Source organism: Salmo salar, chromosome ssa12 (assembly GCF_905237065.1).
Source record: "Salmo salar chromosome ssa12, Ssal_v3.1, whole genome shotgun sequence".
Classification (NCBI taxonomy): Eukaryota; Metazoa; Chordata; class Actinopteri; order Salmoniformes; family Salmonidae; genus Salmo; species Salmo salar.
This window is the reverse complement of record NC_059453.1, coordinates 13,159,094-13,181,500: the sequence shown is the minus strand read 5'-3', so window position 1 is coordinate 13,181,500 and position 22,407 is coordinate 13,159,094. Positions and strand designations below refer to the sequence as shown.

The window sequence follows — 22,407 nt, the reverse complement described above, 5'->3', positions numbered from 1 at the left end:
CACACACACACACACACACACACACACACACACACACACACTGCCCTTCTGCAACCTTCGGCCATTTTTCAGTAAACGTAAATAAATTATACACCAGACAGGAACTCATCTATTAGAGTGGAATGAGCTTAGGGCGATCGTAAGGTTATCATAAGGTGGTCGTAAGACGATTATAAGTTGTTTGTAAGGTATTCGTTAGATTTTGAGTTGGGTTTTGAATGTGGTGAAGGAGATCGTTAGGTTGTCAGAAGGTGATTGTAAGGTGATCGTAAGGTTGTCGTGAGTAGATTATAGGATGTTAATAATAATTGGATTTAAAGGCCTTTCAAAAAACCAAAGGACACTGTACAGCAAAAAAAGAGGGGAAAAGCAAGGATAAAACTATTACAATTCAAATGTAGCTACTTACTGTCAGCTAGGGCTGAGTGAGGAGGCAGCGCTACACTGGGGGGAAAGCCAGACTGACCAGGTGGGTTTGAGTCTGGTTGTTAAAAAAAAAAGTTTTACCTTTATTTAACTAGGCAAGTCAGTTAAGAACAAATTCTTATTTTCAATGACGGTCTAGGAACAGTGGGTTAACTGCCTTGTTCAGGGGCAGAACGACAGATTTTTACCTTGTCAGCTCGGGAGTTCTCTCATTTGTGTCTGGAAGTAGCTAGCTAGCAAGCTAGCCAACTTTAGCAAGTTAGCTTGGGTGCTTGGTTGGGACAAGCATGCATTGGCAGGCAAGCTGCAGAAGGACGAGCAGGATACTTACTATTTCCCATTGTTTATCAGTGCAATTTTGACAGCAAACTAGCTGAAAAAGTTTGAGAGGGTTTTTCTAATGTTCTTTCATTAGATTTTAGCTCATTTTGCTCTGGCTAGCATTAGTTGTTGATCTTGTTGTTAGCCTACCTTTTTTATGGTTGTTTGAGCAATGGGACTGTAAAGTTCCCAAATGTAAGAGGACTCCCATGGTATTTACATATTTGCAGAAATCAATTCAGGGGAATTTTGTTGCTTTTGCCAAAATGCGTTCTAATGATCTAAAGTCGCGCTGTTGCAACTGCCTGTAAACACACACAGTCCAGTTCAAAGGGAATGATGCAGGTCCAACTGCCTGTAAACACACACAGTCCAGTTCAAAGTGAATGATGGCAGGTCCAACTGCCTGTAAACAAACACAGTCCAGTTCAAAGGGAATGATGGCAGGTCCAACTGCCTGTAAACACACAGTCCAGTTCAAAGGGAATGATGGCAGGTGCAACTGCCTGTAAACACACACAGTCCAGTTCAAAAAGAATGATGGCAGGCCCAACTGCCTGTAAACACACAGTCCAGTTCAAAGGTAATGATGGCAGGTCCAACTGCCTGTAAACACACACAGTCCAGTTCAAAGTGAATGATGGCAGGTCCAACTGCCTGTAAACACACACAGTCCAGTTCAAAGGGAATGATGGCAGGTCCAACTGCCTGTAAACACACAGTCCAGTTCAAAGGGAATGATGGCAGGTCCAACTGCCTGTTAACACACACAGTCCAGTTCAAAGTGAATGATGGCAGGTCCAACTGCCTGTAAACACACACAGTCCAGTTCAAAGTTAATGATGCAGGTCCAACTGCCTGTAAACACACACAGTCCAGTTCAAAGTGAATGATGGCAGGTCCAACTGCCTGTAAACACACACAGTCCAGTTCAAAGTGAATGATGGCAGGTCCAACTGCCTGTAAACACACACAGTCCAGTTCAAAGTGAATGATGGCAGGTCCAACTGCCTGTAAACACACACAGTCCAGTTCAAGTGAATGATGCAGGTCCTACTGCCTGTAAACACGCACAGTCCAGTTCAAAGTGAATGATGGCAGGCCCTACTGCCTGTAAACACACACAGTCCAGTTCAAAGGGGTGATGGCAGGTCCAACTGCCTGTAAACACACAGTCCAGTTCAAAGGGCATGATGGCATGTCCAACTGCCTGTAAACACACAGTCCAGTTCAAAGGGGTGATGGCAGGTCCAACTGCCTGTAAACACACAGTCCAGTTCAAAGGGAATGATGGCAGGTGCAACTGCCTGTAAACACAAACAGTCCAGTTCAAATGGAATGATGGCAGGGCCAACTGCCTGTAAACACACAGTCCAGTTCAAAGGGAATGATGGCAGGCCCAACTGCCTGTAAACACACAGTCCAGTTCAAAGGGAATGATGGCAGGCCGTACTGCCTGTAAACACACAGTCCAGTTCAAAGGGAATGATGGCAGGTCCAACTGCCTGTAAACACACACAGTCCAGTTCAAAGGGAATGATGGCAGGTCCAACTGCCTGTAAACACACACAGTCCAGTTCAAAGTGAATGATGGCAGGTCCAACTACCTGTAAACACACACAGTCCAGTTCAAAGTGAATGATGCAGGTCCAACTGCCTGTAAACACACACAGTCCAGTTCAAAGTGAATGATGGCAGGTCCAACTGCCTGGAAACACACACAGTCCAGTTCAAAGTGAATGATGCAGGTCCAACTGCCTGTAAACACACACAGTCTAGTTCAAAGGGAATTATGGCAGGTCCAACTGCCTGTAAACACACAGTCCAGTTCAAAGGGGTGATGGCAGGTCCAACTGCCTGTAAACACACAGTCCAGTTCAAACGGAATGATGGCAGGTCCAACTGCCTGTAAACACACACAGTCCAGTTCAAAGGGAATGATGGCAGGTCCAACTGCCTGTAAACACACAGTCCAGTTCAAAGGGGTGATGGCAGGTCCAACTGCCTGTAAACACACAGTCCAGTTCAAAGGGTATGATGGCAGGTCCAACTGCCTGTAAACACACAGTCCAGTTCAAAGGGAATTATGGCAGGTCCAACTGCCTGTAAACACACAGTCCAGTTCAAAGGGAATGATGGCAGGTCCAACTGCCTGTAAACACACAGTCCAGTTCAAAGGGAATGATGGCAGGTCCAACTGCCTGTAAACACACAGTCCAGTTCAAAGGGAATGATGGCAGGTCCAACTGCCTGTAAACACACACAGTCCAGTTCAAAGGGAATGATGGCAGGCCCTACTTCCTGTAAACACACACAGTCCAGTTCAAAGGGAATGATGCGGGTCCAACTGCCTGTAAACACACACAGTCCAGTTCAAAGGGAATGGTGGCAGGTCCAACTGCCTGTAAACACACACAGTCCAGTTCAAAGGGAATGATGGCAGGTCCAACTGCCTGTAAACAAACACAGTCCAGTTCAAAGGGAATGATGGCAGGTCCAACTGCCTGTAAAAACACAGTCCAGTTCAAAGGGAATTATGGCAGGTCCAACTGCCTGTAAACACACAGTCCAGTTCAAAGGGAATGATGGCAGGTCCAACTGCCTGTAAACACACAGTCCAGTTCAAAGTGAATGATGGCAGGTCCAACTGCCTGTAAACAAACACAGTCCAGTTCAAAGGGAATGATGGCAGGTCCAACTGCCTGTAAACACACAGTCCAGTTCAAAGGGAATTATGGCAGGTCCAACTGCCTGTAAACACACAGTCCAGTTCAAAGGGAATGATGGCAGGTCCAACTGCCTGTAAACACACAGTCCAGTTCAAAGGGAATGATGGCAGGTCCAACTGCCTGTAAACACACAGTCCAGTTCAAAGGGAATGATGGCAGGCCGAACTGCCTGTAAACACACACAGTCCAGTTCAAAGGGAATGATGGCAGGTCCAACTGCCTGTAAACACACACAGTCCAGTTCAAAGGGAATGATGGCAGGCCCTACTTCCTGTAAACACACACAGTCCAGTTCAAAGGGAATGATGCGGGTCCAACTGCCTGTAAACACACACAGTCCAGTTCAAAGGGAATGCTGGCAGGTCCAACTGCCTGTAAACACACACAGTCCAGTTCAAAGGGAATGATGGCAGGTCCAACTTCCTGTAAACACACATAGTCCAGTTCAAAGGGAATGATGCGGGTCCAACTGCCTGTAAACACACACAGTCCAGTTCAAAGGGAATGATGGCAGGTCTAACTGCCTGTAAACAAACACAGTCCAGTTCAAAGGGAATGATGGCAGGTCCAACTGCCTGTAAACACACAGTCCAGTTCAAAGGGAATGATGGCAGGTGCAACTGCCTGTAAACACACACAGTCCAGTTCAAAGGGAATGATGCAGGTCCAACTGCCTGTAAACACACACAGTCCAGTTCAAAGTGAATGATGGCAGGTCCAACTGCCTGTAAACAAACACAGTCCAGTTCAAAGGGAATGATGGCAGGTACAACTGCCTGTAAACACACAGTCCAGTTCAAAGGGAATGATGGCAGGTGCAACTGCCTGTAAACACACACAGTCCAGTTCAAAGGGAATGATGGCAGGCCCAACTGCCTGTAAACACACAGTCCAGTTCAAAGGTAATGATGGCAGGTCCAACTGCCTGTAAACACACACAGTCCAGTTCAAAGGGAATGATGGCAGGTCCAACTGCCTGTAAACACACACAGTCCAGTTCAAAGGGAATGATGGCAGGTCCAACTGCCTGTAAACACACACAGTCCAGTTCAAAGTGAATGATGGCAGGTCCAACTGCCTGTAAACACACACAGTCCAGTTCAAAGTTATTGATGCAGGTCCAACTGCCTGTAAACACACACAGTCCAGTTCAAAGTGAATGATGGCAGGTCCAACTGCCTGTAAACACACACAGTCCAGTTCAAAGTGAATGATGGCAGGTCCAAATGCCTGTAAACACACACAGTCCAGTTCAAAGTGAATGATGGCAGGTCCAACTGCCAGTAAACACACACAGTCCAGTTCAAGTGAATGATGCAGGTCTTACTGCCTGTAAACACGCACAGTCCAGTTCAAAGTGACTGATGGCAGGTCCAACTGCCTGTAAACACACACAGTCCAGTTCAAAGGGAATGATGGCAGGTCCAACTGCCTGTAAACACACAGTCCAGTTCAAAGGGAATAATGCAGGTCCAACTGCCTGTAAACACACACAGTCCAGTTCAAAGGGAATGATGGCAGGTCCAACTGCCTGTAAACACACACAGTCCAGTTCAAAGGGAATGATGGCAGGTCCAACTGCCTGTAAACACACAGTCCAGTTCAAAGGGGTGATAGCAGGTCCAACTGCCTGTAAACACACAGTCCAGTTCAAAGGGAATGATGGCAGGTGCAACTGCCTGTAAACACACACAGTCCAGTTCAAAGGGAATGATGGCAGGCCCAACTGCCTGTAAACACACAGTCCAGTTCAAAGGGAATGATGGCAGGTCCAACTGCCTGTAAACACACACAGTCCAGTTCAAAGGAAATGATGGCAGGTCCAACTGCCTGTAAACACACAGTCCAGTTCAAAGGGAATGATGGCAGGTCCAACTGCCTGTAAACACACAGTCCAGTTCAAAGGGAATGATGGCAGGTCCAACTGCCTGTAAACACACACAGTCCAGTTCAAAGGGAATGATGGCAGGTCCAACTGCCTGTAAACACACACAGTCCAGTTCAAAGTGAATGATGGCATGTCCAACTACCTGTAAACACACACAGTCCAGTTCAAAGTGAATGATGCAGGTCCAACTGCCTGTAAACACACACAGTCCAGTTCAAAGTGAATGATGGCAGGTCCAACTGCCTGGAAACACACACAGTCCAGTTCAAAGTGAATGATGCAGGTCCAACTGCCTGGAAACACACACAGTCCAGTTCAAAGGGAATGATGGCAGGTCCAACTGCCTGTAAACACACAGTCCAGTTCAAAGGGGTGATGGCAGGTCCAACTGCCTGTAAACACACAGTCCAGTTCAAAGGGAATGATGGCAGGTCCAACTGCCTGTAAACACACACAGTCCAGTTCAAAGGGAATGATGGCAGGTCCAACTGCCTGTAAACACACAGTCCAGTTCAAAGGGGTGATGGCAGGTCCAACTGCCTGTAAACACACACAGTCCAGTTCAAAGTGAATGATGGCAGGTCCAACTGCCTGTAAACACACACAGTCCAGTTCAAGTGAATGATGCAGGTCCTACTGCCTGTAAACACGCACAGTCCAGTTCAAAGTGAATGATGGCAGGTCCAACTGCCTGTAAACACACACAGTCCAGTTCAAAGTGAATGATGGCAGGCCCTACTGCCTGTAAACACACAGTCCAGTTCAAAGGGAATAATGCAGGTCCAACTGCCTGTAAACACACACAGTCCAGTTCAAAGTGAATGATGCAGGTCCAACTGCCTGTAAACACACACAGTCCAGTTCAAAGTGAATGATGGCAGGTCCAACTGCCTGGAAACACACACAGTCCAGTTCAAAGTGAATGATGCAGGTCCAACTGCCTGGAAACACACACAGTCCAGTTCAAAGGGAATGATGGCAGGTCCAACTGCCTGTAAACACACAGTCCAGTTCAAAGGGGTGATGGCAGGTCCAACTGCCTGTAAACACACAGTCCAGTTCAAAGGGAATGATGGCAGGTCCAACTGCCTGTAAACACACACAGTCCAGTTCAAAGGGAATGATGGCAGGTCCAACTGCCTGTAAACACACAGTCCAGTTCAAAGGGGTGATGGCAGGTCCAACTGCCTGTAAACACACACAGTCCAGTTCAAAGTGAATGATGGCAGGTCCAACTGCCTGTAAACACACACAGTCCAGTTCAAGTGAATGATGCAGGTCCTACTGCCTGTAAACACGCACAGTCCAGTTCAAAGTGAATGATGGCAGGTCCAACTGCCTGTAAACACACACAGTCCAGTTCAAAGTGAATGATGGCAGGCCCTACTGCCTGTAAACACACAGTCCAGTTCAAAGGGAATAATGCAGGTCCAACTGCCTGTAAACACACACAGTCCAGTTCAAAGGGAATGATGGCAGGTCCAACTGCCTGTAAACACACACAGTCCAGTTCAAAGGGAATGATGGCAGGTCCAACTGCCTGTAAACACACAGTCCAGTTCAAAGGGGTGATGGCAGGTCCAACTGCCTGTAAACACACAGTCCAGTTCAAAGGGCATGATGGCAGGTCCAAGTGCCTGTAAACACACACAGTCCAGTTCAAAGGGAATGATGGCAGGTCCAACTGCCTGTAAACACACAGTCCAGTTCAAAGGGGGTGATGGCAGGTCCAACTGCCTGTAAACACACAGTCCAGTTCAAAGGGAATGATGGCAGGTGCAACTGCCTGTAAACACACAGTCCAGTTCAAAGGGAATGATGGCAGGTCCAACTGCCTGTAAACACACACAGTCCAGTTCAAAGGGAATGATGGCAGGTCCAACTGCCTGTAAACACACAGTCCAGTTCAAAGGGAATGATGGCAGGTCCAACTGCCTGTAAACACACAGTCCAGTTCAAAGGTATTGATGGCAGGTCCAACTGCCTGTAAACACACACAGTCCAGTTCAAAGGGAATGATGGCAGGTCCAACTGCCTGTAAACACACACAGTCCAGTTCAAAGTGAATGATGGCAGGTCCAACTACCTGTAAACACACACAGTCCAGTTCAAAGTGAATGATGCAGGTCCAACTGCCTGTAAACACACACAGTCCAGTTCAAAGTGAATGATGGCAGGTCCAACTGCCTGGAAACACACACAGTCCAGTTCAAAGTGAATGATGCAGGTCCAACTGCCTGTAAACACACACAGTCCAGTTCAAAGGGAATGATGGCAGGTCCAACTGCCTGTAAACACACAGTCCAGTTCAAAGGGGTGATGGCAGGTCCAACTGCCTGTAAACACACACAGTCCAGTTCAAAGGGAATGATGGCAGGTCCAACTGCCTGTAAACACACACAGTCCAGTTCAAAGGGAATGATGGCAGGTCCAACTGCCTGTAAACACACAGTCCAGTTCAAAGGGGTGATGGCAGGTCCAACTGCCTGTAAACATACAGTCCAGTTCAAAGGGAATGATGGCAGGTCCAACTGCCTGTAAACACACAGTCCAGTTCAAAGGGAATGATGGCAGGTCCAACTGCCTGTAAACACACAGTCCAGTTCAAAGGGAATGATGGCAGGTCCAACTGCCTGTAAACACACAGTCCAGTTCAAAGGGAATGATGGCAGGTCCAACTGCCTGTAAACACAAAGTCCAGTTCAAAGGGAATGATGGCAGGTCCAACTGCCTGTAAACACACACAGTCCAGTTCAAAGGGAATGATGGCAGGTCCAACTGCCTGTAAACAAACACAGTCCAGTTCAAAGGGAATGATGGCAGGCCCAACTGCCTGTAAACACACACAGTCCAGTTCAAAGTGAATGATGGCAGGTCCAACTGCCTGTAAACACACACAGTCCAGTTCAAAGGGAATGATGTCAGGCCCAACTGCCTGTAAACACACACAGTCCAGTTCAAAGGGAATGATGGCAGGTCCAACTGCCTGTAAACACACACAGTCCAGTTCAAAGGGAATGATGGCAGGCCCTATTTCCTGTAAACACACACAGTCCAGTTCAAAGGGAATGATGCAGGTCCAACTGCCTGTAAACACACACAGTCCAGTTCAAAGGGAATGATGGCAGGTCCAACTGCCTGTAAACACACACAGTCCAGTTCAAAGGGAATGATGGCAGGTCCAACTGCCTGTAAACACACACAGTCCAGTTCAAAGGGAATGATGTTAGGTCCAACTGCCTGTAGACACACACAGTCCAGTTCAAAGGGAATAATGCAGGTCCAACTGCCTGTAAACACACACAGTCCAGTTCAAAGGGAATGATGGCAGGTTCAACTGTCTGTAAACACACACAGTCCAGTTCAAAGGAAATGATGCAGGTCCAACTGCCTGTAAACACACACAGTCCAGTTCAAAGGGAATGATGCAGGTCCAACTGCCTGTAAACACACACAGTCCAGTTCAAAGGGAATGATGGCAGGTCCAACTGCCTGTAAACACACACAGTCCAGTTCAAAGTGAATGATGCAGGTCCAACTGCCTGTAAACACACACAGTCCAGTTCAAAGTGAATGATGGCAGGTCCAACTGCCTGGAAACACACACAGTCCAGTTCAAAGTGAATGATGCAGGTCCAACTGCCTGTAAACACACACAGTCCAGTTCAAAGGGAATGATGGCAGGTCCAACTGCCTGTAAACACACAGTCCAGTTCAAAGGGGTGATGGCAGGTCCAACTGCCTGTAAACACACACAGTCCAGTTCAAAGGGAATGATGGCAGGTCCAACTGCCTGTAAACACACACAGTCCAGTTCAAAGGGAATGATGGCAGGTCCAACTGCCTGTAAACACACAGTCCAGTTCAAAGGGGTGATGGCAGGTCCAACTGCCTGTAAACATACAGTCCAGTTCAAAGGGAATGATGGCAGGTCCAACTGCCTGTAAACACACAGTCCAGTTCAAAGGGAATGATGGCAGGTCCAACTGCCTGTAAACACACAGTCCAGTTCAAAGGGAATGATGGCAGGTCCAACTGCCTGTAAACACACAGTCCAGTTCAAAGGGAATGATGGCAGGTCCAACTGCCTGTAAACACAAAGTCCAGTTCAAAGGGAATGATGGCAGGTCCAACTGCCTGTAAACACACACAGTCCAGTTCAAAGGGAATGATGGCAGGTCCAACTGCCTGTAAACAAACACAGTCCAGTTCAAAGGGAATGATGGCAGGCCCAACTGCCTGTAAACACACACAGTCCAGTTCAAAGTGAATGATGGCAGGTCCAACTGCCTGTAAACACACACAGTCCAGTTCAAAGGGAATGATGGCAGGCCCAACTGCCTGTAAACACACACAGTCCAGTTCAAAGGGAATGATGGCAGGTCCAACTGCCTGTAAACACACACAGTCCAGTTCAAAGGGAATGATGGCAGGCCCTACTTCCTGTAAACACACACAGTCCAGTTCAAAGGGAATGATGCAGGTCCAACTGCCTGTAAACACACACAGTCCAGTTCAAAGGGAATGATGGCAGGTCCAACTGCCTGTAAACACACACAGTCCAGTTCAAAGGGAATGATGGCAGGTCCAACTGCCTGTAAACACACACAGTCCAGTTCAAAGGGAATGATGTTAGGTCCAACTGCCTGTAGACACACACAGTCCAGTTCAAAGGGAATAATGCAGGTCCAACTGCCTGTAAACACACACAGTCCAGTTCAAAGGGAATGATGGCAGGTTCAACTGTCTGTAAACACACACAGTCCAGTTCAAAGGGAATGATGCAGGTCCAACTGCCTGTAAACACACACAGTCCAGTTCAAAGGGAATGATGCAGGTCCAACTGCCTGTAAACACACACAGTCCAGTTCAAAGGGAATGATGGCAGGTCCAACTGCCTGTAAACACACACAGTCCAGTTCAAAGGGAATGATGGCAGACCCTACTTCCTGTAAACACACACAGTCCAGTTCAAAGGGAATGATGGCAGACCCTACTTCCTGTAAACACACACAGTCCAGTTCAAAGGGAATGATGCAGGTCCAACTGCCTGTAAACACACACAGTCCAGTTCAAAGGGAATGATGGCAGGTCCAACTGCCTGTAAACACACACAGTCCAGTTCAAAGGGAATGATGGCAGGTCCAACTGCCTGTAAACACACACAGTCCAGTTCAAAGGGAATGATGTTAGGTCCAACTGCCTGTAGACACACACAGTCCAGTTCAAAGGGAATAATACAGGTCCAACTGCCTGTAAACACACACAGTCCAGTTCAAAGGGAATGATGGCAGGTCCAACTGCCTGTAAACACACACAGTCCAGTTCAAAGGGAATGATGCAGGTCCAACTGCCTGTAAACACACACAGTCCAGTTCAAAGGGAATGATGGCAGGTCCAACTGCCTGTAAACACACACAGTCCAGTTCAAAGGGAATGATGGCAGGTCCAACTGCCTGTAAACACACACAGTCCAGTTCAAAGGGAATGATGCAGGTCCAACTGCCTGTAAACACACACAGTCCAGTTCAAAGGGAATGATGGCAGGTCCAACTGCCTGTAAACACACACAGTCCAGTTCAAAGGGAATGATGGCAGGTCCAACTGCCTGTAAACACACACAGTCCAGTTCAAAGGGAATGATGGCAGGCCCTACTGCCTGTAAACACACACAGTCCAGTTCAAAGGGAATGATGCAGGTCCAACTGCCTGTAAACACACACAGTCCAGTTCAAAGGGAATGATGGCAGGTCCAACTGCCTGTAAACACACACAGTCCAGTTCAAAGGGAATGATGGCAGGTCCAACTGCCTGTAGACACACACAGTCCAGTTCAAAGGGAATAATACAGGTCCAACTGCCTGTAAACACACACAGTCCAGTTCAAAGGGAATGATGGCAGGTCCAACTGCCTGTAAACACACACAGTCCAGTTCAAAGGGAATGATGCAGGTCCAACTGCCTGTAAACACACACAGTCCAGTTCAAAGGGAATGATGCAGGTCCAACTGCCTGTAAACACACACAGTCCAGTTCAAAGGGAATGATGGCAGGTCCAACTGCCTGTAAACACACACAGTCCAGTTCAAAGGGAATGATGGCAGGCCCTACTTCCTGTAAACACACACAGTCCAGTTCAAAGGGAATGATGGCAGGTCCTACTGCCTGTATACACATACAGTCCAGTTCAAAGGGAATGATGGCAGGTCCAACTGCCTGTAAACACACAGTCCAGTTCAAAGGGAATAATGCAGGTCCAACTGCCTGTAAACACACACAGTCCAGTTCAAAGGGAATGATGGCAGGTCCAACTGCCTGTAAACACACACAGTCCAGTTCAAAGGGAATGATGCAGGTCCAACTGCCTGTAAACACACACAGTCCAGTTCAAAGGGAATGATGCAGGTCCAACTGCCTGTAAACACACACAGTCCAGTTCAAAGGGAATGATGGCAGGCCCAACTGCCTGTAAACACACAGTCCAGTTCAAAGGTAATGATGGCAGGTCCAACTGCCTGTAAACACACACAGTCCAGTTCAAAGGGAATGATGGCAGGTCCAACTGCCTGTAAACACACACAGTCCAGTTCAAAGGGAATGATGGCAGGTCCAACTGCCTGTAAACACACACAGTCCAGTTCAAAGTGAATGATGGCAGGTCCAACTGCCTGTAAACACACACAGTCCAGTTCAAAGTTATTGATGCAGGTCCAACTGCCTGTAAACACACACAGTCCAGTTCAAAGTGAATGATGGCAGGTCCAACTGCCTGTAAACACACACAGTCCAGTTCAAAGTGAATGATGGCAGGTCCAACTGCCTGTAAACACACACAGTCCAGTTCAAAGTGAATGATGGCAGGTCCAACTGCCAGTAAACACACACAGTCCAGTTCAAGTGAATGATGCAGGTCCTACTGCCTGTAAACACGCACAGTCCAGTTCAAAGTGAATGATGGCAGGTCCAACTGCCTGTAAACACACACAGTCCAGTTCAAAGGGAATGATGGCAGGTCCAACTGCCTGTAAACACACAGTCCAGTTCAAAGGGAATAATGCAGGTCCAACTGCCTGTAAACACACACAGTCCAGTTCAAAGGGAATGATGGCAGGTCCAACTGCCTGTAAACACACACAGTCCAGTTCAAAGGGAATGATGGCAGGTCCAACTGCCTGTAAACACACAGTCCAGTTCAAAGGGGTGATAGCAGGTCCAACTGCCTGTAAACACACAGTCCAGTTCAAAGGGAATGATGGCAGGTGCAACTGCCTGTAAACACACACAGTCCAGTTCAAAGGGAATGATGGCAGGCCCAACTGCCTGTAAACACACAGTCCAGTTCAAAGGGAATGATGGCAGGTCCAACTGCCTGTAAACACACACAGTCCAGTTCAAAGGAAATGATGGCAGGTCCAACTGCCTGTAAACACACAGTCCAGTTCAAAGGGAATGATGGCAGGTCCAACTGCCTGTAAACACACAGTCCAGTTCAAAGGGAATGATGGCAGGTCCAACTGGCTGTAAACACACACAGTCCAGTTCAAAGGGAATGATGGCAGGTCCAACTGCCTGTAAACACACACAGTCCAGTTCAAAGTGAATGATGGCATGTCCAACTACCTGTAAACACACACAGTCCAGTTCAAAGTGAATGATGCAGGTCCAACTGCCTGTAAACACACACAGTCCAGTTCAAAGTGAATGATGGCAGGTCCAACTGCCTGGAAACACACACAGTCCAGTTCAAAGTGAATGATGCAGGTCCAACTGCCTGGAAACACACACAGTCCAGTTCAAAGGGAATGATGGCAGGTCCAACTGCCTGTAAACACACAGTCCAGTTCAAAGGGGGTGATGGCAGGTCCAACTGCCTGTAAACACACACAGTCCAGTTCAAAGTGAATGATGGCAGGTCCAACTGCCTGTAAACACACACAGTCCAGTTCAAGTGAATGATGCAGGTCCTACTGCCTGTAAACACGCACAGTCCAGTTCAAAGTGAATGATGGCAGGTCCAACTGCCTGTAAACACACACAGTCCAGTTCAAAGTGAATGATGGCAGGCCCTACTGCCTGTAAACACACAGTCCAGTTCAAAGGGAATAATGCAGGTCCAACTGCCTGTAAACACACACAGTCCAGTTCAAAGGGAATGATGGCAGGTCCAACTGCCTGTAAACACACACAGTCCAGTTCAAAGGGAATGATGGCAGGTCCAACTGCCTGTAAACACACAGTCCAGTTCAAAGGGGTGATGGCAGGTCCAACTGCCTGTAAACACACAGTCCAGTTCAAAGGGCATGATGGCAGGTCCAAGTGCCTGTAAACACACACAGTCCAGTTCAAAGGGAATGATGGCAGGTCCAACTGCCTGTAAACACACAGTCCAGTTCAAAGGGGTGATGGCAGGTCCAACTGCCTGTAAACACACAGTCCAGTTCAAAGGGAATGATGGCAGGTGCAACTGCCTGTAAACACACAGTCCAGTTCAAAGGGAATGATGGCAGGTCCAACTGCCTGTAAACACACACAGTCCAGTTCAAAGGGAATGATGGCAGGTCCAACTGCCTGTAAACACACAGTCCAGTTCAAAGGGAATGATGGCAGGTCCAACTGCCTGTAAACACACAGTCCAGTTCAAAGGTAATGATGGCAGGTCCAACTGCCTGTAAACACACACAGTCCAGTTCAAAGGGAATGATGGCAGGTCCAACTGCCTGTAAACACACACAGTCCAGTTCAAAGTGAATGATGGCAGGTCCAACTACCTGTAAACACACACAGTCCAGTTCAAAGTGAATGATGCAGGTCCAACTGCCTGTAAACACACACAGTCCAGTTCAAAGTGAATGATGGCAGGTCCAACTGCCTGGAAACACACACAGTCCAGTTCAAAGTGAATGATGAAGGTCCAACTGCCTGTAAACACACACAGTCCAGTTCAAAGGGAATGATGGCAGGTCCAACTGCCTGTAAACACACAGTCCAGTTCAAAGGGGTGATGGCAGGTCCAACTGCCTGTAAACACACAGTCCAGTTCAAAGGGAATAATGGCAGGTCCAACTGCCTGTAAACACACACAGTCCAGTTCAAAGGGAATGATGGCAGGTCCAACTGCCTGTAAACACACAGTCCAGTTCAAAGGGGTGATGGCAGGTCCAACTGCCTGTAAACATACAGTCCAGTTCAAAGGGAATGATGGCAGGTCCAACTGCCTGTAAACACACAGTCCAGTTCAAAGGGAATGATGGCAGGTCCAACTGCCTGTAAACACACACAGTCCAGTTCAAAGGGAATGATGGCAGGTCCAACTGCCTGTAAACACACACAGTCCAGTTCAAAGGGAATGATGGCAGGTCCAACTGCCTGTAAACACACAGTCCAGTTCAAAGGGGTGATGGCAGGTCCAACTGCCTGTAAACACACACAGTCCAGTTCAAAGGGAATGATGGCAGGTCCAACTGCCTGTAAACACACACAGTCCAGTTCAAAGGGAATGATGGCAGGTCCAACTGCCTGTAAACACACAGTCCAGTTCAAAGGGGTGATGGCAGGTCCAACTGCCTGTAAACATACAGTCCAGTTCAAAGGGAATGATGGCAGGTCCAACTGCCTGTAAACACACAGTCCAGTTCAAAGGGAATGATGGCAGGTCCAACTGCCTGTAAACACACAGTCCAGTTCAAAGGGAATGATGGCAGGTCCAACTGCCTGTAAACACACAGTCCAGTTCAAAGGGAATGATGGCAGGTCCAACTGCCTGTAAACACAAAGTCCAGTTCAAAGGGAATGATGGCAGGTCCAACTGCCTGTAAACACACACAGTCCAGTTCAAAGGGAATGATGGCAGGTCCAACTGCCTGTAAACAAACACAGTCCAGTTCAAAGGGAATGATGGCAGGCCCAACTGCCTGTAAACACACACAGTCCAGTTCAAAGTGAATGATGGCAGGTCCAACTGCCTGTAAACACACACAGTCCAGTTCAAAGGGAATGATGGCAGGCCCAACTGCCTGTAAACACACACAGTCCAGTTCAAAGGGAATGATGGCAGGTCCAACTGCCTGTAAACACACACAGTCCAGTTCAAAGGGAATGATGGCAGGCCCTACTTCCTGTAAACACACACAGTCCAGTTCAAAGGGAATGATGCAGGTCCAACTGCCTGTAAACACACACAGTCCAGTTCAAAGGGAATGATGGCAGGTCCAACTGCCTGTAAACACACACAGTCCAGTTCAAAGGGAATGATGGCAGGTCCAACTGCCTGTAAACACACACAGTCCAGTTCAAAGGGAATGATGTTAGGTCCAACTGCCTGTAGACACACACAGTCCAGTTCAAAGGGAATAATGCAGGTCCAACTGCCTGTAAACACACACAGTCCAGTTCAAAGGGAATGATGGCAGGTTCAACTGTCTGTAAACACACACAGTCCAGTTCAAAGGGAATGATGCAGGTCCAACTGCCTGTAAACACACACAGTCCAGTTCAAAGGGAATGATGCAGGTCCAACTGCCTGTAAACACACACAGTCCAGTTCAAAGGGAATGATGGCAGGTCCAACTGCCTGTAAACACACACAGTCCAGTTCAAAGGGAATGATGGCAGACCCTACTTCCTGTAAACACACACAGTCCAGTTCAAAGGGAATGATGGCAGACCCTACTTCCTGTAAACACACACAGTCCAGTTCAAAGGGAATGATGCAGGTCCAACTGCCTGTAAACACACACAGTCCAGTTCAAAGGGAATGATGGCAGGTCCAACTGCCTGTAAACACACACAGTCCAGTTCAAAGGGAATGATGGCAGGTCCAACTGCCTGTAAACACACACAGTCCAGTTCAAAGGGAATGATGTTAGGTCCAACTGCCTGTAGACACACACAGTCCAGTTCAAAGGGAATGATGCAGGTCCAACTGCCTGTAAACACACACAGTCCAGTTCAAAGGGAATGATGGCAGGTCCAACTGCCTGTAAACACACACAGTCCAGTTCAAAGGGAATGATGCAGGTCCAACTGCCTGTAAACACACACAGTCCAGTTCAAAGGGAATGATGGCAGGTCCAACTGCCTGTAAACACACACAGTCCAGTTCAAAGGGAATGATGGCAGGTCCAACTGCCTGTAAACACACACAGTCCAGTTCAAAGGGAATGATGGCAGGCCCTACTTCCTGTAAACACACACAGTCCAGTTCAAAGGGAATGATGGCAGGTCCTACTGCCTGTATACACATACAGTCCAGTTCAAAGGGAATGATGGCAGGTCCAACTGCCTGTAAACACACAGTCCAGTTCAAAGGGAATAATGCAGGTCCAACTGCCTGTAAACACACACAGTCCAGTTCAAAGGGAATGATGGCAGGTCCAACTGCCTGTAAACACACACAGTCCAGTTCAAAGGGAATGATGCAGGTCCAACTGCCTGTAAACACACACAGTCCAGTTCAAAGGGAATGATGCAGGTCCAACTGCCTGTAAACACACACAGTCCAGTTCAAAGGGAATGATGGCAGGCCCAACTGCCTGTAAACACACAGTCCAGTTCAAAGGTAATGATGGCAGGTCCAACTGCCTGTAAACACACACAGTCCAGTTCAAAGGGAATGATGGCAGGTCCAACTGCCTGTAAACACACACAGTCCAGTTCAAAGGGAATGATGGCAGGTCCAACTGCCTGTAAACACACACAGTCCAGTTCAAAGTGAATGATGGCAGGTCCAACTGCCTGTAAACACACACAGTCCAGTTCAAAGTTATTGATGCAGGTCCAACTCCCTGTAAACACACACAGTCCAGTTCAAAGTGAATGATGGCAGGTCCAACTGCCTGTAAACACACACAGTCCAGTTCAAAGTGAATGATGGCAGGTCCAACTGCCAGTAAACACACACAGTCCAGTTCAAGTGAATGATGCAGGTCCTACTGCCTGTAAACACGCACAGTCCAGTTCAAAGTGAATGATGGCAGGTCCAACTGCCTGTAAACACACACAGTCCAGTTCAAAGGGAATGATGGCAGGTCCAACTGCCTGTAAACACACAGTCCAGTTCAAAGGGAATAATGCAGGTCCAACTGCCTGTAAACACACACAGTCCAGTTCAAAGGGAATGATGGCAGGTCCAACTGCCTGTAAACACACACAGTCCAGTTCAAAGGGAATGATGGCAGGTCCAACTGCCTGTAAACACACAGTCCAGTTCAAAGGGGTGATAGCAGGTCCAACTGCCTGTAAACACACAGTCCAGTTCAAAGGGAATGATGGCAGGTGCAACTGCCTGTAAACACACACAGTCCAGTTCAAAGGGAATGATGGCAGGCCCAACTGCCTGTAAACACACAGTCCAGTTCAAAGGGAATGATGGCAGGTCCAACTGCCTGTAAACACACACAGTCCAGTTCAAAGGAAATGATGGCAGGTCCAACTGCCTGTAAACACACAGTCCAGTTCAAAGGGAATGATGGCAGGTCCAACTGCCTGTAAACACACAGTCCAGTTCAAAGGGAATGATGGCAGGTCCAACTGGCTGTAAACACACACAGTCCAGTTCAAAGGGAATGATGGCAGGTCCAACTGCCTGTAAACACACACAGTCCAGTTCAAAGTGAATGATGGCATGTCCAACTACCTGTAAACACACACAGTCCAGTTCAAAGTGAATGATGCAGGTCCAACTGCCTGTAAACACACACAGTCCAGTTCAAAGTGAATGATGGCAGGTCCAACTGCCTGGAAACACACACAGTCCAGTTCAAAGTGAATGATGCAGGTCCAACTGCCTGGAAACACACACAGTCCAGTTCAAAGGGAATGATGGCAGGTCCAACTGCCTGTAAACACACAGTCCAGTTCAAAGGGGTGATGGCAGGTCCAACTGCCTGTAAACACACACAGTCCAGTTCAAAGTGAATGATGGCAGGTCCAACTGCCTGTAAACACACACAGTCCAGTTCAAGTGAATGATGCAGGTCCTACTGCCTGTAAACACGCACAGTCCAGTTCAAAGTGAATGATGGCAGGTCCAACTGCCTGTAAACACACACAGTCCAGTTCAAAGTGAATGATGGCAGGCCCTACTGCCTGTAAACACACAGTCCAGTTCAAAGGGAATAATGCAGGTCCAACTGCCTGTAAACACACACAGTCCAGTTCAAAGGGAATGATGGCAGGTCCAACTGCCTGTAAACACACACAGTCCAGTTCAAAGGGAATGATGGCAGGTCCAACTGCCTGTAAACACACAGTCCAGTTCAAAGGGGTGATGGCAGGTCCAACTGCCTGTAAACACACAGTCCAGTTCAAAGGGCATGATGGCAGGTCCAAGTGCCTGTAAACACACACAGTCCAGTTCAAAGGGAATGATGGCAGGTCCAACTGCCTGTAAACACACAGTCCAGTTCAAAGGGGTGATGGCAGGTCCAACTGCCTGTAAACACACAGTCCAGTTCAAAGGGAATGATGGCAGGTGCAACTGCCTGTAAACACACAGTCCAGTTCAAAGGGAATGATGGCAGGTCCAACTGCCTGTAAACACACACAGTCCAGTTCAAAGGGAATGATGGCAGGTCCAACTGCCTGTAAACACACAGTCCAGTTCAAAGGGAATGATGGCAGGTCCAACTGCCTGTAAACACACAGTCCAGTTCAAAGGTAATGATGGCAGGTCCAACTGCCTGTAAACACACACAGTCCAGTTCAAAGGGAATGATGGCAGGTCCAACTGCCTGTAAACACACACAGTCCAGTTCAAAGTGAATGATGGCAGGTCCAACTACCTGTAAACACACACAGTCCAGTTCAAAGTGAATGATGCAGGTCCAACTGCCTGTAAACACACACAGTCCAGTTCAAAGTGAATGATGGCAGGTCCAACTGCCTGGAAACACACACAGTCCAGTTCAAAGTGAATGATGCAGGTCCAACTGCCTGTAAACACACACAGTCCAGTTCAAAGGGAATGATGGCAGGTCCAACTGCCTGTAAACACACAGTCCAGTTCAAAGGGGTGATGGCAGGTCCAACTGCCTGTAAACACACAGTCCAGTTCAAAGGGAATAATGGCAGGTCCAACTGCCTGTAAACACACACAGTCCAGTTCAAAGGGAATGATGGCAGGTCCAACTGCCTGTAAACACACAGTCCAGTTCAAAGGGGTGATGGCAGGTCCAACTGCCTGTAAACATACAGTCCAGTTCAAAGGGAATGATGGCAGGTCCAACTGCCTGTAAACACACAGTCCAGTTCAAAGGGAATGATGGCAGGTCCAACTGCCTGTAAACACACACAGTCCAGTTCAAAGGGAATGATGGCAGGTCCAACTGCCTGTAAACACACACAGTCCAGTTCAAAGTGAATGATGGCATGTCCAACTACCTGTAAACACACACAGTCCAGTTCAAAGTGAATGATGCAGGTCCAACTGCCTGTAAACACACACAGTCCAGTTCAAAGTGAATGATGGCAGGTCCAACTGCCTGGAAACACACACAGTCCAGTTCAAAGTGAATGATGCAGGTCCAACTGCCTGGAAACACACACAGTCCAGTTCAAAGGGAATGATGGCAGGTCCAACTGCCTGTAAACACACAGTCCAGTTCAAAGGGGTGATGGCAGGTCCAACTGCCTGTAAACACACAGTCCAGTTCAAAGGGAATGATGGCAGGTCCAACTGCCTGTAAACACACACAGTCCAGTTCAAAGGGAATGATGGCAGGTCCAACTGCCTGTAAACACACAGTCCAGTTCAAAGGGGTGATGGCAGGTCCAACTGCCTGTAAACACACACAGTCCAGTTCAAAGTGAATGACGGCAGGTCCAACTGCCTGTAAACACACACAGTCCAGTTCAAGTGAATGATGCAGGTCCTACTGCCTGTAAACACGCACAGTCCAGTTCAAAGTGAATGATGGCAGGTCCAACTGCCTGTAAACACACACAGTCCAGTTCAAAGTGAATGATGGCAGGCCCTACTGCCTGTAAACACACAGTCCAGTTCAAAGGGAATAATGCAGGTCCAACTGCCTGTAAACACACACAGTCCAGTTCAAAGGGAATGATGGCAGGTCCAACTGCCTGTAAACACACAGTCCAGTTCAAAGGGGTGATGGCAGGTCCAAATGCCTGTAAACACACAGTCCAGTTCAAAGGGCATGATGGCAGGTCCAAGTGCCTGTAAACACACACAGTCCAGTTCAAAGGGAATGATGGCAGGTCCAACTGCCTGTAAACACACAGTCCAGTTCAAAGGGGTGATGGCAGGTCCAACTGCCTGTAAACACACAGTCCAGTTCAAAGGGAATGATGGCAGGTGCAACTGCCTGTAAACACACAGTCCAGTTCAAAGGGAATGATGGCAGGTCCAACTGCCTGTAAACACACACAGTCCAGTTCAAAGGGAATGATGGCAGGTCCAACTGCCTGTAAACACACAGTCCAGTTCAAAGGGAATGATGGCAGGTCCAACTGCCTGTAAACACACAGTCCAGTTCAAAGGTAATGATGGCAGGTCCAACTGCCTGTAAACACACACAGTCCAGTTCAAAGGGAATGATGGCAGGTCCAACTGCCTGTAAACACACACAGTCCAGTTCAAAGTGAATGATGGCAGGTCCAACTACCTGTAAACACACACAGTCCAGTTCAAAGTGAATGATGCAGGTCCAACTGCCTGTAAACACACACAGTCCAGTTCAAAGTGAATGATGGCAGGTCCAACTGCCTGGAAACACACACAGTCCAGTTCAAAGTGAATGATGCAGGTCCAACTGCCTGTAAACACACACAGTCCAGTTCAAAGGGAATGATGGCAGGTCCAACTGCCTGTAAACACACAGTCCAGTTCAAAGGGGTGATGGCAGGTCCAACTGCCTGTAAACACACACAGTCCAGTTCAAAGGGAATAATGGCAGGTCCAACTGCCTGTAAACACACACAGTCCAGTTCAAAGGGAATGATGGCAGGTCCAACTGCCTGTAAACACACAGTCCAGTTCAAAGGGGTGATGGCAGGTCCAACTGCCTGTAAACATACAGTCCAGTTCAAAGGGAATGATGGCAGGTCCAACTGCCTGTAAACACACAGTCCAGTTCAAAGGGAATGATGGCAGGTCCAACTGCCTGTAAACACACAGTCCAGTTCAAAGGGAATGATGGCAGGTCCAACTGCCTGTAAACACACAGTCCAGTTCAAAGGGAATGATGGCAGGTCCAACTGCCTGTAAACACACAGTCCAGTTCAAAGGGAATGATGGCAGGTCCAACTGCCTGTAAACACACACAGTCCAGTTCAAAGGGAATGATGGCAGGTCCAACTGCCTGTAAACAAACACAGTCCAGTTCAAAGGGAATGATGGCAGGCCCAACTGCCTGTAAACACACACAGTCCAGTTCAAAGGGAATGATGGCAGGTCCAACTGCCTGTAAACACACACAGTCCAGTTCAAAGGGAATGATGTTAGGTCCAACTGCCTGTAGACACACACAGTCCAGTTCAAAGGGAATAATGCAGGTCCAACTGCCTGTAAACACACACAGTCCAGTTCAAAGGGAATGATGGCAGGTTCAACTGTCTGTAAACACACACAGTCCAGTTCAAAGGGAATGATGCAGGTCCAACTGCCTGTAAACACACACAGTCCAGTTCAAAGGGAATGATGCAGGTCCAACTGCCTGTAAACACACACAGTCCAGTTCAAAGGGAATGATGGCAGGTCCAACTGCCTGTAAACACACACAGTCCAGTTCAAAGGGAATGATGGCAGACCCTACTTCCTGTAAACACACACAGTCCAGTTCAAAGGGAATGATGGCAGACCCTACTTCCTGTAAACACACACAGTCCAGTTCAAAGGGAATGATGCAGGTCCAACTGCCTGTAAACACACACAGTCCAGTTCAAAGGGAATGATGGCAGGTCCAACTGCCTGTAAACACACACAGTCCAGTTCAAAGGGAATGATGGCAGGTCCAACTGCCTGTAAACACACACAGTCCAGTTCAAAGGGAATGATGTTAGGTCCAACTGCCTGTAGACACACAC

At 48.0% G+C, this 22,407-nt stretch overlaps 1 protein-coding gene across 5 annotated transcripts in view; it reads right to left on the bottom strand.

Moving 5' to 3' along the window:
• LOC106592948 (adhesion G protein-coupled receptor L1) overlaps positions 1–22,407 on the bottom strand; it is an 89,935-nt gene that overhangs the window by 56,952 nt on the left and 10,576 nt on the right. The gene's annotated exons all lie outside the window — the stretch shown is intronic.